The sequence below is a fragment of the Serinus canaria genome, chromosome 1A (genome assembly GCF_022539315.1).
Source record: "Serinus canaria isolate serCan28SL12 chromosome 1A, serCan2020, whole genome shotgun sequence".
NCBI lineage: Eukaryota > Metazoa > Chordata > Aves > Passeriformes > Fringillidae > Serinus > Serinus canaria.
In genome coordinates, this window is record NC_066314.1 from 45,077,712 (window position 1) to 45,095,030 (window position 17,319).

The 17,319-nt window shown below is 41.6% G+C and overlaps 1 protein-coding gene across 5 annotated transcripts in view; it reads right to left on the reverse strand.

The window, feature by feature from the left end:
• ANKS1B (ankyrin repeat and sterile alpha motif domain containing 1B) overlaps nucleotides 1-17,319 on the reverse strand; it is a 410,803-nt gene that overhangs the window by 79,420 nt on the left and 314,064 nt on the right. Inside the window, exon 1 of one of the 5 annotated variants that reach the window (XM_050969882.1) lies at nucleotides 7,015-7,161. The exons of 3 other annotated variants lie outside the window; for them this stretch is intronic. The gene's annotated coding sequence lies outside the window, so the exon portion shown is untranslated. Of the gene's footprint in view, nucleotides 1-6,627; nucleotides 6,709-7,014; nucleotides 7,162-17,319 lie in introns of those variants that run through there. One more of the 5 variants, XM_050969883.1, reaches the window with a different exon arrangement.

A 17,319-nucleotide genomic window follows, 5' to 3' on the forward strand; every position in this document is an offset into this window, starting at 1 on the left:
CTCTGAGTGCAAACCCTCGGGGTACGTGACGCTTCCTTCTGCCCTACGCTTCCCTGTGCGTAACATCACTGCAGAGCTGCCCTGCTTAGCCCCAGACAGCTCTGAAAGGAACAAAAGTGGGAACAGCAAGGAATAGGCACAGCCAAGAACTACAGCTGTCAAGGGCATGCTTCATCCAGGCAAGCCCAAAGATTATCCTGCACTGGCTGGTGGATGCTTATGAAAGGAACGTGATGCGGACAGCATTAAACAATTAAACTTGCTATTACTGTGCTGTGATTAATATGGACACAAAGTATTTAAAGGACAAGTATGGAGCTGTCTGGCAGGGTGCTGAGATGGTTCAGGGCAGGCAGTCACTTGGCAGCACTCAAGTCCCACCACCACATGATAATTCCAAAATCTGTATCTTGTGCTAAGGGTCACACAAGTTAAAGATACTCACGCCAACAACAAAAATTAGGATCAACAGAATTCAAGCAAAAAATGACAGTTGTAATATTTCATGTTCTTTGCACATTTTAAGGTTTAAAGAAGTGCAACTTTGCAGTATAGAGACAATATTAAAGAATTAATGTCATTCTGCATATGTAAAAATTACATGGACAGTTAATTAATTAAATTAATAAGCAGTGGGGAAATGCCTAGGAAATGGTCAGTGCAGCAGGTTTTTAATCCTGTCAACACCTGTTAAACATAACACTTTCATGTGAATTTTTAATGAAGAGAAGGTTTGGAATTTTTTAATAATGTGCTTCTTGTAGAGCCAATCTTTGCTTCTGAAATACCCAAGCTGGGCATAACTTGGATTAGAATGAGAAGCACTCACAAAAGCCTATGGAAATCCTTGAATTCTTGTTTCTTGCTAGTGCTAAGAGCCAACTCCACACCACACTCAGATTGTAAAGAAAAATAATAACTTACATCCACTTTATAATGACTTCAGTAAAAATACAATGAATCATACAATATTTCCCTTAGGTTTTTGCTAAAGTATTTTTCTGTGTGACTATACACTCTAATATCCACTTACCTCTGTGGTGGTTTATTAATATTGGTACAGAAAACTGAAGCTCTATGTATTTTGATTGTATAATAATAACACAGGTGCTTCACAGACCAACTGTGTACTCATTAATAATGTACTTTCCATGTGGCTGCACTATTAACAAAGTAACACTTTTCCAAGGTTTTATAGCTATATATGAAAATATTCCTGGAAAACAAAAGCATTAACAAAGCACAACAGTGGCATAACAGCTCTTTGATTACAAGATCCTGAAGGAGATAATTAGCCAGTTTTCAGTTAACTTAAAAATTAAGTGTTTTAACTATTTGCAAGCTGGCATTTACCAGCATATCTATTTATGCTGTGACATTATCTAAGATTGTATAATAGTAAGAATTTACTAGACTATTATTACACACATTTTTTATGATTCTCTTCAAAATTATTGAGAGCTTTAATATCAGTTTCAGTGGGGTAAGATGAAGCTTGAGAACAGTGAGATGATCATGCATTACAACAGTAAAACTTCTGGAGTTAAAATTATTCCTATTATACATGCACACACACATACATTAACACATATTTTAGTATTATATAATAATTCTTGATGATCACTGTAACTGACTTTGCATTTTCCTATATTGGTAATAATTACATCCAAACATTTTTGCAGCTCACCAATTTACCAGTGGCTTGTACCATCACTGTATTGAGATACTTAAAGATATTGTGTGTAATAGTGTTCTTCACTGAACAGATACATGGAGAAGAAATAAATTATCTTCAGAATACCCATGGTAAAAGTGTCACATATTCCCACTGATATCCCTGCAAAAGCCTTACTTCAAAGTACACAGAACCAACTAAGGCAGCATACAATGGAAACACCCAGAAGCACTGAAGGTCTGACCCCAGTCTGTACCAGAAGGGCCAGTCAACTAACTGAAGAGTTTAGAAAATTATCTACAGTTGGACAAGCAAAACAAGTGTTTATCACCTTCACATTTTGTGACATTTCAATGTACTGCAAAACTAAATGCTTATTCTTTGCTGTAGAGAAGCACTTTCTGGAAAAAAGAACTTCAAAATTTAAACAATGGTCTAAAATCTTCTGTCAAAGAGGCAAAACTCCCTGCTGACTTCATCTGCTATTATTGCAGCTTTTATTAAATTTAGCCTTTTTACAGCCTCAGAACTTAAAACATTCTAAACAATAGGAAAAACTCTCTCAATGTATGATGACTGCAGGAAATAAGAACAGAATGAAGAACAAACCAATTACATGTAACAAATGTCGTACAAATCACGTTGGATTTCCTGCATCAAAAAGCTGAAAAAAATTAAGAAAAATGACATATCTTTCCTTCACATGTCCCAGTTTTGTGTTTCTAGAAAGAGGAAACTCCAAAGACAAAGGCCTGGGAGAAAGAACTTCCATCTCAAGCTTCCCAAGACCCCAGCAGACACCTATTTCAGGCACTGCTGACAAGCCTACAGTATGCATGGTACATTTAGAAAAAACAGGATGGTTACAACTGCTTAGTTCTGGACCAGCTGGAACTTCCAGTTGGTTTTCCCAAAGGAAAGGTACTCTCTTTTAGCAAGGGATCATGCAAGCCTTGGAAACAAGCCAAGATATGAATATCCACAAGGGAAAAAAAGTACAATCTTAACCATCTACAGGTTGAGTGAATTCCAGCATTGAAGACTCCTTTCTAACATTGAGCAAGTGCCCTCAAGTGATAGCACAGCCAGAGATTTCAGGAGCTCCTCAGATACACTGTCACTGCTCGTTACATCTTCCCTTGATCAAGCTGTGTTTCAGGCATTTGACTTTAACCCAAACTCAGTTCTCAGGGTACAGATATTCTGGGATTTGAGCCCTAATGAAAAAAGAGACCAAAGCTGGGTATTGTAAACACCGATAACCCTGCAGGCTCTGTGTTCTTGTTATTCCTCTCAAGATACCACAAAGATACTACCCAACCCCAAAGGATGGGCCAAGCAAGGACCAAATACCATTTGCCTTTACAAAGGCATCACAAAATGCTCTAAGATGTTCTTCAGTCAACAGAGCTAGAAATAACCCCCCAGTAAGAGGCTGAAGGCAATAAGGAAGGAATGGAGGAAGAACAGATATGGTCCTGGATTTTCTGTCTGCTTGAGCATTTTCATGACAACAAGAACCTCTTTGACTCTGTGATCAGAGGACAGAGACAATCTCCAGGAGATGTACCAGAACTCCTCAACCAAGAATGACCATCCCTTTATCAAGGAAGAGGGACTATCTGCCTGGTGGTTTTCCTTTGGTTAAGGTTTGTTCAACCCCAGTATCACCATTTTCTTAGGCCAGACATAACAATTGCTATCTGCAGCTAACATGAAGCCATCTGAAATGTTGCAAGATACTTCACTTCAGAGAAATTAACTGCAGGGTGACAATGTCAACAAGATCCTTTAACACTATGCTCAAATTTGCCAGAGTGAATCCAGGCCAATTTTGAAGGGTTTTTTAAAATGAAGAATCTTTGGAGAGAGGAAAAAATATTTCTACCCGACTGAAGGACTTTTAGAAAAATTCTACTGCTCCAGAGTACGTAAATAGAAAAGAAGGAAAAAAAGCCCAACGGAACACCATGTATCTCCTCTTCTCCAAGAATACTTGGCAGTATGTAAGTCTCTATCAAAAGCAATATGACCACTGAAACTGACCCAAGAATGCCCCACTGTGTTTACATGTAATCTGTAAAACAAGACAATCTCTAAGAGCAATTCTAGGTGCAGACTTCATATAGCTTATACTGCTTAGCTCTATAATAAAGGTATGTGAAGACTGCATCTTTGAACTGCAGTGCCCAAAATATTCAGCATGAAACCCTCTGATGAACTTACCATCTTTTGAATCTTTTATCCTCATAGGCAAAAAAATACAGAAAGTCTATGGATAGAGACAGCAAACAAACTAAGACAATGAAACAACTTTCCTTGCTTAATTACCTTGTCAAAGCCATCTTTATCTGAAGCATAACCCCTTGAAACTTGGAACCATGACTACTGTCTTGTAGACAAGCTGGCATAGTTGGCACATGGACTAAAAGACCAAGTACAAGCAGCCCTCTGTTATTGCCTACACAAAGGGGAAAATTGCACTGGATGGTAAAGAGTGCCAGTACGGCACAATTTTCTGAAGGTGTTATTCTCCAGAATTTGACTGTGATTTCTTAAAAATAAGCTTGCAGCTCGTAGAACTGTGAAGACAACATTGAAAATGTGAACTAGTATATGCCAATATGTTCCCTAATGTACAAACACAAAAATTACATATCTCAGAGTAAAAACTGGCCAGTTCATCACAACGAGTGTTGATTTGGAAGATTAATATAAAATTTCAACATTTAATAAGCAAAGAATTATAATAATAGGATCATCAGAAAAAAAAAATCTATTCATGATTGATATTTGGCAACTGAATAAGCTTGGACCCAGAATGGTGTCATTCACTCTCATCTCTGCTTTAACTTGCAGTCTGCATGCAGAGCAGGTCTCAGGACCAAGAGCCAAAAGAGCTTAAGTCCAAGCCTTGACAGTTTCTCAGTCTGCCCAAAGCAAGGCGAGAATTTACTATTTGTGGAGAATATTTTTCACTATGCCTATCACTAACATGCAACAGATAAATACAAATATCCTTACCAAAATGCCAACTGTTCGATGTTAAAACAAAGCAAAACCTTCATCCTTCCGAGTGATGGAAACAAAATTAACATTTCCAACATGGAATTCTGATTCCTTCGACATCAAAGTGTCTTTTTCTTGGACTGTAAATGAAATCATGACTGACCCAGGCCACAGCTCCCTCTTAAGTTCCTCAGCAGCAAAACTTTTACCTAGAGCCAGTTTACTTTAGGTTCTTACTTCAGTGCAGCCACCTTTGATGGTGGCTTCACTGCTACTTCTGCTCCCGATTTTCACATCCTCTACCCTCCCTTTTTAACTCCATGTGCCCACTTCCAGCTAGAGGTGTCAGTCCTCCCTCCCCCCCACCCAAGAAAAATGCAAAGAGGAAAAGCAGCAGACCCTCAGCTTTCTGAATTCATTTTGGGGTACTGCATTTCAATGCCCCCTAAGTAGAAGTAATATGTACAGTACATTTTAATTTGCCTTCTTACTGGATAAATTTATCTCTTCTTGACTATCACATCTCCTTTCTCTGGAAAAAAATTATAAAGGAGCTCACCAATAGTACAGGAAGCAGAGCTTATTTTGAATACATCAGAGAGCACTTCCAGTTCTCATCTGTCAACCACTTGCAGAAAATCTTGAAATAGAACTTCTCAGGTGTGTAAAGTTAAGAGGGTGTGTGAGCAACAGCACAACAGCAGCTTGTATGCGCTATACTCACATACCAAGAAGAACAGATCTCTTAGTGAGCAACTGCCAACAGACCAAAATTTTCTGCTAAAATCACTTACTCTTCATTTTTCTTCAGAGCACCACTGAAATTTTTAGAATGCTATCAGAGAGAAGCTTTAATTCGTTATCCTAATTACACACCATAGGATCAAGGCTTTGTACTGAGCAAACAAGTATCAACTTCACATGAGTGCTTACAGTTTGTGATCACATTTATACAGGAAAAGATAGCCATATGAACAACCTTCCACTGAGGTTTTTTCCCTAGCAGGTGACTATATATTACATTTTGGCATATACAGAAGAGGATACAAATTAGTCCTTAAAGTGCATTCAAATGGCAAGTTGCTATCCATCATGCCACGGTCTAACAGCATTTTGTGCCTCGTTCAAGGAACAAGTCAAAACGTTCTCTATGATAAGATATGTCCTATCGGTAATCCTGTCACACATGGACACCGTAGCCCTCCTCATTAGCACCGCTGCTCTCAACGGTGTGGAGTACGCCTTGATTTTGGGCATGTTGGCACACACACACTGCCACTGCTCGCACAGCTACAGGAATTTTGCAAGGCACATGGCAACATGCATCACTCCACATGCTAAAAATGCTGAGGAAAACTATCACTGCACGTGTGCAGCAAACTAAATTCCTGATTAAATTCTCAGGTACCGTTTGTCTCCCAATACCAAAACTGCATTCTCGCCGTACGGTACAATACCTGTTCATTACTGTGTATTTTTCAAACATGAGTCGTTTCTGAGATACGGAAACATAGACCGTCATTCTGATCTTTACACACTTCTGCTTTTCATCCCTTTTGTTTTTTCCTTTTTTCCCCCCCCCACAACCGTAACATTTCGCCCAACTAGCGTTCTTGAAATACCGAGCGGACAACCAGCGGTGCCGTGAAAGCGAGACCTCGCGTAGCAAGTTTCGGACCAGGGCACACCATGGCCAAGTTGCCAGAGCCAAGCAAACAGAGCTTTGCAGCGCGCATACGGACACGGCCCCCCCGACAGCCGCTGCTGTGGACTCTGCGCGCCGCGCTGCCGCTCTCCCGTGCGGCACCAGAGGTGGGTGCCCACCTGCCCGCTCCCCTGGGATTAATCACCGCTCCGGACGGCTCGGAGGGAGCGCACCGGGGCGGGCGGGGCTGCCCGGGACGCCCTGCTCCCGCGGCCACGCCAGCCCGGTGAGAACTCACCAGCCGCGAGCACCGGCTCCGTCAGGCGGCTCCAACTCCGTCCGCCCCGCCGCCTACCGCTGCCCCGTGGCCGCCTCCCCGCCGACCCCCGCCCGCCCCGGAGCGCGGCGCCCCGCAGCGCCGCCGGGCGGGAGCTGCCGCCGCCGCTCGCCCCAGCGGCTCCGGCGAGGCGAGGCTTGACATAATCCTGCGAACGCAGCAACCGCAGGCGCCGCCAGCTCCCGCCCGCCCGTCCCCTGGGGTCCGCTCCCGGCGCTGCCCTGCGCCCGGGGCCGGCGGGGGAACGACACCCGCTCCGGGCTGCGCGGCGGGGCGGGGGCGGTGCCCGATGGCCCCGTGCCCGGCCCCCCGTGCTCGCCCGGCACCTCCCCTGGCCCCCGGTCTCACCTAGGAGCGGCGGCGGCGGCGGGCTGAGCTGCCGAGCCCGGCGGGGGCGGGGAGAGAGGGGGGGCCCCGACGTCTGCTCCGCAGCCGCTACCCCTCGGCGCTGAGCATCTTCCCCGCGCCCCGCGGTGAGTCAGGCAGGGAGAGCGCCGCGGAGCCGCGCGCACCGGAGCCCCCGCCGCCCTCCCCGTCCGGCCGCCGCCGCGCGCGCGCCCCCGCCGGCCCCCCCGAGCCCCCTCCCGCTTTCCCCGGGGCCGCGCGCGCGCGCTCCGGCCCGCGCCGCCCGCGGGGGGGGGGGCGGGAGGGAGGGGCGGAGCGGGACGGGCGCGCGCGCGCGCTCACCGCGGCTCGGTGCGGTCCCGGCTGCGGCGGGCGGGAGCTGCCGCGGCGCCTCCCCCGGCCCCCGCCGTTACTATGGATATGGGCCCCGCGCGCCCCCGCGCACTCCGCGCGGGCGGGGCGCTCCCGCGCGGCGCCGCTGCCCCGGGCCTGGCGGGGGCCGCCGAGCGGAGCCGGGGCGGCGCGGGGACCGGGGGAGCCGCCGGCGAAACTCCGTCCCCGCCGCCGGCTGGCGAACGCTTTGCCTTGTTCCCTTGGCAGAACCACCTTTTTTTTCCTTTTTTTTTTTTTTTTTTTTAACACGAGTGTCTACATAAATCACATCCGAGCTCGAATTCCTGCGTTAATAGGAACAAATAAGCATCCCACGGGATTATTTACTTCAGTGACTGCATCCCGTTAAGCAGCACCCGCGCCGCCTAATAAATGAAATAAAATACAAAAGATAATGCCCCTATAATTTAACTTTACAAAATGTCAGAAGACAGAGTTGCACTTTCAGTCCCCCATGGTGGCTCTTATCTCTTACTCTGCCTCCCTGAGGAAGTTACACACTTGATGGCTGAGCACATTATCTGACAAGCTCAGCCGGTGGAGACTGGAAGAAACATTTTACCAGGTCAAAAAATTTTACTCAGTTACAGCAGGTGAATTGATGGGGAGGATGTGGTTAGTAATGCCTGCTGCATTTCTCCAGCCCGCTCCCGGCATATCTATCCAAAACATCAGCCAGGCAGGTGCCTCAGGCCCCAATCCTGCCTTTGGAGGCTTTCTCTCTTCCGTGAAATAAAATCCTTAATAAAGAACTGGAAGAAAAACTAAGTGTTTCTTTCTGGGCAGCACAGCTTTACACAGACAAGCCACGGTGCTGAAATACAGTATCATTTTCAGCCCTGCAAGAAGAGCAGGGATGGATGATGCAGTAGCTGCAGATCCAGCACACCAGCAAGGCAAACTTTCCAGGCACACAAGTTCATAGTCAGACTTCTCAGAGACCTCACACTGATTAAATGTAGAAACCTAATTCACCAGCCCTTTGGTCTGACATGTTCGACTGCATGTGCTTATATAGAACTTCAAGCATAGATTGGCTTTGAGCACCAAAATAAATCATACTTGGGGCTCTGAGTGTATGTCCCTCAGAGCATTAATTAGGTCTCAAACTAATGCTAAGCTGCATTTTTTCCAAAGCAAGTCTTTCAAGGAGTAAACCATCCTGTTCAGAATGGTTCTCTGGGTTACAAAGAGCGCTGATAACAAGCACATAGCCACCAGCTCAGCCACTGTAGCGGGGTGGCTGCACTGACTCAGCCACAAGATAGTGCTGACTTTGAATGCACTGCTATGTGTGTGAGTAAAGGCAGCAGTGTTTGCCTATGAATCACAGAGATCAACTGCTGATTATTTAAGAGTTGAAAGGAATGCTTAAAGTAGCAATGAAAACTCCTGGATATACAGTTTTCTATATCATAACTGATTTCATCCAATTACTCCTGCCAAAACAATGTTGGGGAACTCTAAGCATTAGCTCTAAAGCACATTTTAGAATGAGATTTGGAAAATTATTTTGATTTTAACTGAGTACTCTCTGCTTCTTTGCAGAGCTCTATTGTTTCAATAAAATCTTATAGACACAGTCTGGTGTTTATACAGATTTGATGTAGCCCATCTGGAGAAGGACTGAGCAGAATACGAGAGTTTAGTTTCATCCTGAATCAGGAGAAAACATAAACATTTTGCAACATATACTGAACAGAATTCCAAACACTGAGTCTGGAAATATGAAAATGTCCATTTCAAAACATTTCTTTTTCATCTTTTCAAAACATGTCAATGCAGTTTAAATTTTAACGTCTAGATTGTCAGTGTCACTTTTGTTCTGACACGAACAGATCTTTTCAAAGCAGATGCTTTGGCAGCATTTCCTTCAAATGTTGAATGATGTTTATAGATTTGTCTATACTTTTTCAATACCTTGGGTCTCCACATCTCTATCCCTGCAACTAACAAGACTTTTAGCACAGTCTGAACTTGCTTTGTCCTGGATTTTGTGATCTGCATTTTTAAATTGAAATCAGATCTTTAGAATAGGTGGGATGTGATCCATTAACAAGTGTCTGAGTTAGGAGCAATAATTACGTGGAATTGCTAAGCCAGAGGAGGAACCAGTTAAGGCTGTCAGCATGAGGCCAATCTGATGATGGCATGGCATAGTGGATGTGCCAGCCAGTTTCTCTACCTGCCATAAACTTCATTACTTCTATTGATTGTAACATATTCCAGCCCAGAGCAGCTCTCCATGAAGGAAAAAGGTGTGTAACACACAGCAAGTCCTAGGAAAGGATGAAGACTTCTAGCAAGATGGTGAAAGAAAGGACATTTTTAGACATTTAGAAGCTTAGTGAAGAGGCAAACACGAACCTGGAGTTTGTAATATTTTGATAGGGAAGATCTGTGTGATTTCACCACTAGGTACATTTCCCATTCAGCCACTCTGACCTTTTTTTTTTTTTGCCTGGCTTCCTTTCCAGCCAGCAGCACTTTCTCTAAGGCCTGACCACCACATGGCTGTGTCAGTGGTGAGTGAGCCACGTCTGCACACTGCCACTTGTAGCTGGTGCTCACCCTGCTCGTGTGATGGAGCTGAAGAGAACGCTGGCTGCTCAGCATCCTGACAGGGCCAGATAAGGAAAGACAAAAGCCAATGAAGTGAGGGACCTGTGTCATAGCAGGAATGTACTTTGGGATACCTCTCAGTCTGTTTAGAAGATCTGTTACTATAAAGGGAGAAGAAAATTGCCTCTCTCATAGGCAAGAACAGGCCATTTCTTCAGTTAGTGTTCTTGGGGGTGTTACAGGCTGGACTGAGATGGGTGTGAGAAGCAGAGACTCTGGACAGACTGCAGTCCTGGCTTGAGGGCCATGTGGGCCATTCTATGTTTCAGCAAGTGTGATCACTGTCTTTTCATGAAGACAGAGTAAGAATTTATTTTTGTAATGGGGATCTAGTTAGAAGAGAGAGGGATCCATTTAATGAGTTTTATCAAATATTTTTTAAGCTTCAAAATCTTAGATGTGTATGTTGAGGCCAAATTTTGTCAGTGATTATATGAGTGATTATATGTCAGTGATTATATGAGTGGATCTGATCACAAATATAATTTTCTGTTCTTAGAAGTTCCCTGTGATTTTCCTTGAACTGATCAGCAAAGTATGCTGATGTGCTGATCACAGTGATCAAAGCCTGGCCCAGCCCTTCTTTTATCTGTAGATCTGTGGACCACTATGAGGAGCTGCTATGGTGGCCATGACTCTTCTAGAAATGAATTAGGCAGCTTGCTTTCTCCTTTACAGCAATGGGACAATCCTGTCCAATTGCTTGGTTTTGTTTTATTTGGTATTATTTTTTTGTGCCATTAGACATTCCTGCAAGCTTCATCCATTGTGGCTGATTTGTGGACCTGGTTCTCTTCGCTGCTGAGATGCTAGAGGCAAACTCCTAGGTGCTAAAAGCAGGAGAACAGCAGACAACATGTGATTCTCCTGCCCTGGCAGTGGCTCAGGCTGAGCAGCAGTGGTTCAACCTGGGTGTCTTCAGCAATGGCAGATGAGGAGCGTGGCTTGCTAACCAGCCCCATGGCAAAAGGCTACCATTGCTGTCTTTGAGTGAATTAAACTTATCTCACCAGCAGGGCACTATAACAAGGAAGTCTCCCAGAGAATGGCTAGAACAGGATCTGCTTTCTTATACTCAGCTGGTATCCAGATATGCCTTAAAATCAGGCACACTGGGGAATTCCTCATTGTGGAAACCACCTGTGGGCAGCAACATTCCATAGATTCTAGAAGTGAGTCACCTCCATGTGAAAGTAGCAGAAATTTCTTCTACAAATGAGATTGCAGAAATTGGATTATTTCTGGAAAAGGATCACTGTAACCTATGGCATAAAAGACAGTTTTAAATAAAGAAACCAGTTGCCACATGCATGCAGTTACTTACATGCAAGATTTCTCAGGCTTATCACCTCACTGCACATTGATGTATAAGTCAAAACAGACCTAGATTTTTAACAAAATGTCCCCTAAAAGTTATTTTTTTTTACTGACAAACAAAGCTACATGTATTTTCACAGAAAGTGAGATCTGTTGAAACACAGGGAGAAAATCTGTTTTCTGCTTAAAATTCATTGTTAATAAACACTTGATTAGCTTCATACTGGAAGTTTTAGTCATAAAAATTAATGTCTTCTAGCAATGAAATTTATTTCTGAAAATAAGTTGAAACAGCTTCTTCTTAGTAAAATGTAGAAGTACTATATCCTGATTCTTCAAATAATGTCTCCAAAAGTTTCTGCTCATTTACTTTCTTTCACCAGTGCTGCAAAGTCTGTGTTATAATAACTCAATTCTTTTTTCTTAGACATAAGTATTTGCTAATTGAACTGCTTTGCTGATGTCCATACTCTTACTAGTTTATAGTCTATCAAGGAGTCTAGAGAGATAAAGCAAGTTAAAATTAAATCATATTCAAGTAGAGAAGTGATCGTCATTAAAAAGCAAGATAAAATGATTGAAAATGTTTAACTGGACTGCTTTTACAATCTTTTTTCAGAGCCATGTTGATTTTGAATTTCCTGAATTGGGACTGAGCAGATTGGCTCTATACCATAGGTTAGGAGAAGTACACATAAACATGATAACATTCAGATATTGAGTAAAGCAATTGTTTACATATGTTTACTGAGAAAGCATAACCATAACGTGAATCTAAGAGATAAACAGAATTTGAAAATGTTTGAAAATGTTACCAGTGAATCATTCTTGCCAAAACCAGCCCCTCTAGCTGGGGTGTATAGGTGCCTGTAGCTGGGAATATACAGGTGAGAAGGCACACCCTGTGGAGAGGGAGGGTTGCAAACAAGAATCACAGAAATTCTCTGCACTTGGTAAAATCTGCTTAGGTAATGCCCATGCTAGATAACTGGACAGAGACTGTAGCACTTGCACCAGGGCTGCAGCAAATCAGGACAAAGGGAATTCAGTAACTCAAGATAGATGGAACAGCTGTGCTGGCTTGGCTAAGGAGCAGGGACTTAGGTTCAAAGTAAGGAAGAAAAAGGAAGTTGTCATTTTTTGAACACAGAAAGGTAACAGAATGATGTTTGAAGCAGGGAAATCTCATGGGGAATTTAAGCCAGTCCTGCAAGCTGGCTTTATTTTCAGCTCTAGGTCAGCACTCAGATGATGGGATCTTGCTGTATAGGACAAACACTTCTGAAAGCTTAAATATTCTAAAAAAAAAAAAAAGTCAGGGACTAGAAAGAAATTTAGCTATCATACTACAACCAGAGCTGTCTTCATACATTTCTTTTAATTCCAATCTCAGAATAAGAAACTGAAATGCCCTGTTTCAAAATAATCCGTAATTTATTTTGATTTTTATTCTTAAAATTGTCCAATGTTGGAGAGAATTTTCAAAGAAGATGATAAATTTGGACTGTACAGTCCCTTTGGAAAGAGCAAGCTCCAAATAAAGTTGTGTGGGCAAGCAGTTATTTTAGGAAGTAAAGAGATAACTGCAGGTATCTTCTGGAACCACTGGAGTATCTACAGGAGCTGGGCCTGTGGTGTGCTGGGGTTTGAGGAGAAATTCTCACTGGCAAACATAAATTGTGCCTTTCCCTCCCCCCTGCCCCCTCCAGACAATCTCCTAGGTCGATAGAGAAGTGTTAATCAAAGAAATTTCATATCTGAAGAGCAACTGAATGTACACAGAGGTCTTGTCCATACAGACTCCCACAACATCTGGTTCTTGCTTGCTGAGAACTAAAAAACATCTGGGTGCCAAAGGCATGGAGTAAGTACAAATCCCCTTATCCTGCCTTTGAATGAAGTGTCAAGAATGGATCTGGTCAATTACTGATGCTGGTGGTGCTTAAAAACATGGAATGTGCTTATGGGCATGGAATATTGGTACAGTCAGTTTCTCTGAGAGCAAAATTTCCCTAAAAGAACCACATTGCAACCTGAATTGAAGCAAAAAACCAAACCAAACCAAAACAAAACAAAAAAAAAACCAAAACAAAACAAAAACAACAAAAAAAAAAACCACACCAAAAAATCCACATATAAAAATAATTTCTAGAAAACTGTAGAATCTAGTTTGAATATCCATGTGGAATATTGATATGAATATGAAGTATAATCTGGTTTCAAGTAGGTTAATGGAAAGAAACAGAGAAATCTAGGAAAAGTACATGGATCCATTTTATTCTTGTGACCACAATGGTTATTCTACCTTTGACTAATTAGAAAAGAAAATGAAGAGTTGAGTGAAGATATAATCTAATGTGTGATCAGAAAGCAAAGCAATGAAAAAGAGTGAAAATCTGCTCTTAATCTTGACTAAGAAGTGTATAAAGTGGAATAATATCTCAGAATTATAGGGCAGAATATTTGTTTCCTAGTAATGAGATAATTACCCATGGAGCCATGGAGGGGATGTATGTGAATGTTAATGTGCATGTATTTACTGGGACAAGGGAGACAATCATGGGATATTGAAGTGAAGTAGGGAGACACCCAGATCAGCCATTTGGTGGTTTTTATTATGTAGAAAAGGAAAGCATAAAATCATAGAAGTAGCTTTGTTCTCTTATTTTTCTTGAAAATGTACAATTTTTAAAGCTTGGAAGTTAGAGAGGAAGGAATAAATGCTTCCCAAAGAGTTACAGAGAGAAGGCTACTTGAGGAAATGAATTTGGAGCTGGATGGTATAGCTAGTCCAAAAATACCATGAGATGATCAGCTTCTAACAGAAAGAAAATTTGACTTTGGAAACACAGGCAGACACATGCAGATTGTGTACCAACACTAAATACATGGCTTCAAAGATATATTTAATGTCACTGTAAGCTGCAGATAGATGTTTTAAAAAAATCTAAATACTGAATATTGGTATTGGTGTCAAAGGCCATGCTGCAAATAATCACTGTGTTGTAATGGTGGTCATATTATATTTGAACTATTCAAATGTTAGACACAAACAGGCTATTTCTAAGACTAATCAGCATAAAATGTCTCAAGATATTACAAGCAGATTGAGAGACAGATTCTAAAGTAGAGTGATCAGAAGAAAGTTGGAAGAGAATAAAAGGATTTACAGTATGTTTACTAGGGGCTTTATGAATGTTGTGTTTTGAATGAGTAAAACAAAATTAAATATTCCATATTAATAACTTATTTCAAAAACAACAAAAAAATTCTTTACTGTCTTTCCAAATCAATGGCTTTCTCACAGGATCTATAAGTAAGATTTCTATTTTTTCCCAGAAGAAGAAAAAGAATCCCTTAAAGTCTTTTACTACAGGACAGGATTCCTTCTGAACAAGTACCATGGTGAATCAGAGGAATGAGCAAACTACAAACTATTATAAAATGTATCTATGAATACTGATCCCACATGAAAATGAATGGAATGGTTTGAACTACAATGCTACTATTTTGTTTTTGCCTGAGAATTCAAAACAAATGTCTGTCTATGACCATAAATGTGGACATACTATACATGCAGATTGTGTTCTGTAAACATTTTCAGAATACTTTCTCCATTAAATATTTTTGGATTTCAGTTTCTTGCCATGAATCAATTAAAAGACATTTCAAAGTTATAGAATATTCACTGAATGAAATTCTTAATATTTATTATTTTAAGAAAAAAATTAAAATTTTAGGCATTAGTCAAAGACAAACCCACATTAATGATTCAGAAAATTCCTATCTTTTATGGCCAGAAGGTATTGCTACATAAAAAATGCAAAGCAAAGGTACAATGACCTTTAGTTCTCTCCCCAGGATCAAACATAAATTTATCCTATATTAATATTTCACATGGCTACAAAAGAGAGAAATGTGTTCTTTTTCTGTATGAAGATGCAGGAATGTCAGACTAAGCCAATTTATGGCTAGGGGCAGGACCTGAGGAAGCTCTCTGCCACCCCAGGAAGGACAACACCACACACTCCTCCTGGGCTCAGCAGAACAACATCAGCTCTGCTCTCCTGTGGTCACACCTGGCTGACCTGGGAGGGAATTTCAGCATTCTCATGGCTACTGCATCTCTTAACATCTCTCCTAATTTCTCCCCTAAATTGGCCTCTTCCTCCCCCTTGTTTGCAGGGTTCCCTTTGGGCCCAGAGGTTATTTTTCATCCACTCTGGAAAAGCACAAGGCAAACACTGAGCAAGGAGGCAAGGCAGTACTCGACAGTGATTAAAGACCAGAGAATGGTCGGGGGATGCAGCATTTAAAAGGATGTGCTCTGGCCAAGCAAGCTGAGTAGACTGGAGCTGAACAGAGGTGTTTGGAAAACAAGACCTGTGTGGAATTATGCAGCCAAGCAATTTCCATCTGGAGCAAAATGAGATGACAAGAACTGTCTGCGAATAATGAAAGGCATGTCACAAAGTAGGGCATATTTTTTGATTAATCAAAGAAGACTGAGGAACTCATTGAACATGCAGAGGGGAAAATTTAGGTTACACATTAGGAAAGGCTGTGTAAGATTTGAACAAATAAGAATTCATATGCAAACCAGAGTGTGCCATCACTGGCTTAAAGTGAAACACCGTTCGAGAAGTCTTATTTTCTTTGGGGTTGTTTAGAAATAATTAAATAAACTCTGTGCTTTATGAGAGAATGTAGCAGGTGACCCCTAGAGGTCATCTCAAGACTGAGCAACTCTGCAGCTGCAATCGCCTCTGGCTTTTGTAACAGGCAACAAAACCATGAAACTGATTAACACCTTTGTGCTTTACACAGTAACACTGTACTTTAACCACCCTCTGGGTAATTCAGACATCTTCATACTACCTATGAAAACCATTAATTTTCATAAATGGTTTGGTTGAAATACTGTTAGATTAAGGATGTTGGTGTAACCTTATAATATAAACAGAAAGTGGTGATGGATGGGCATGAGTGAATAAAAGCAGACTGAAAAGCCTGACTATGAAAGAATAAATTTTGTTTTGTCAGTAGCAACGTTCTCAAGGCTGCTGTAGAAATCAAATCTAAAGTGTTATAACATAGAATTGTGCATGACAGTGACTACTTGGTCCCCAGTGTTATAATTTGCATTGTGGGGAGACAATCACTGCCAGCATGGTGCAAAGTCCAGTGCCTCACAAAGGACTTTGGATGTTGCATATTTTCATCCATTAAAAAAAATATTTCCAAGAAAGGAATTTTTTTCTCTCTTCCATTTCATAATCCTGCATTTGGAGATCTTCCAAATGTCTTTCTTATTTCTAATGAGCTTTTGTGGACAATGGGACTACACTTTTTTCTTTCTAAAAGAAAAAAGTTTGTTCCTCCCAACTCTGTATTAGTCAGTGGCAATTTTAGCAATCACATTTTTGTCAAGGTAAAATCTTATAGATGCTTCAACTCATTATTTTAAAAAAGCATTCATAATTGCCTATTCAAATTATTTCTTGAATTTAGCATGGTATTCTGCAAAGGCCAGAAGGGCTGTTAATTAGTTTTTAATTAAGCTGAATGTGATAGCTTTTATGCATATTTTTCCAGCATTACATTGTAAGTATGCTTGGTACATCCATCAGTAGGAAAGCAGAAAGGGTCTCAGTGACAAAACTCTGTCAGTAAATGAAGATGTGTCATAATTCTCTATCCATTCATTTATGACAGGGCAAATGGGTGTAGTGGAGGGAGGATTGTTTAGAAAATTCAGTTGACTGCCTCAAGGGAGACATAAGCAAGGCAGCCCAACCAGGCCATTTTAGATTTTTGTTATCAAACTTCTGCCAGCTTTTAATGCCAGTATTTTATATACATAATGTTTTCATACAGTATCTGTATTGATGACATCAATACATAATCAACTACAAACTCCAAGTACAAGCACAGAAAAATATAACTCATTGGTAATCCATGCTTCTGGAAAATTTA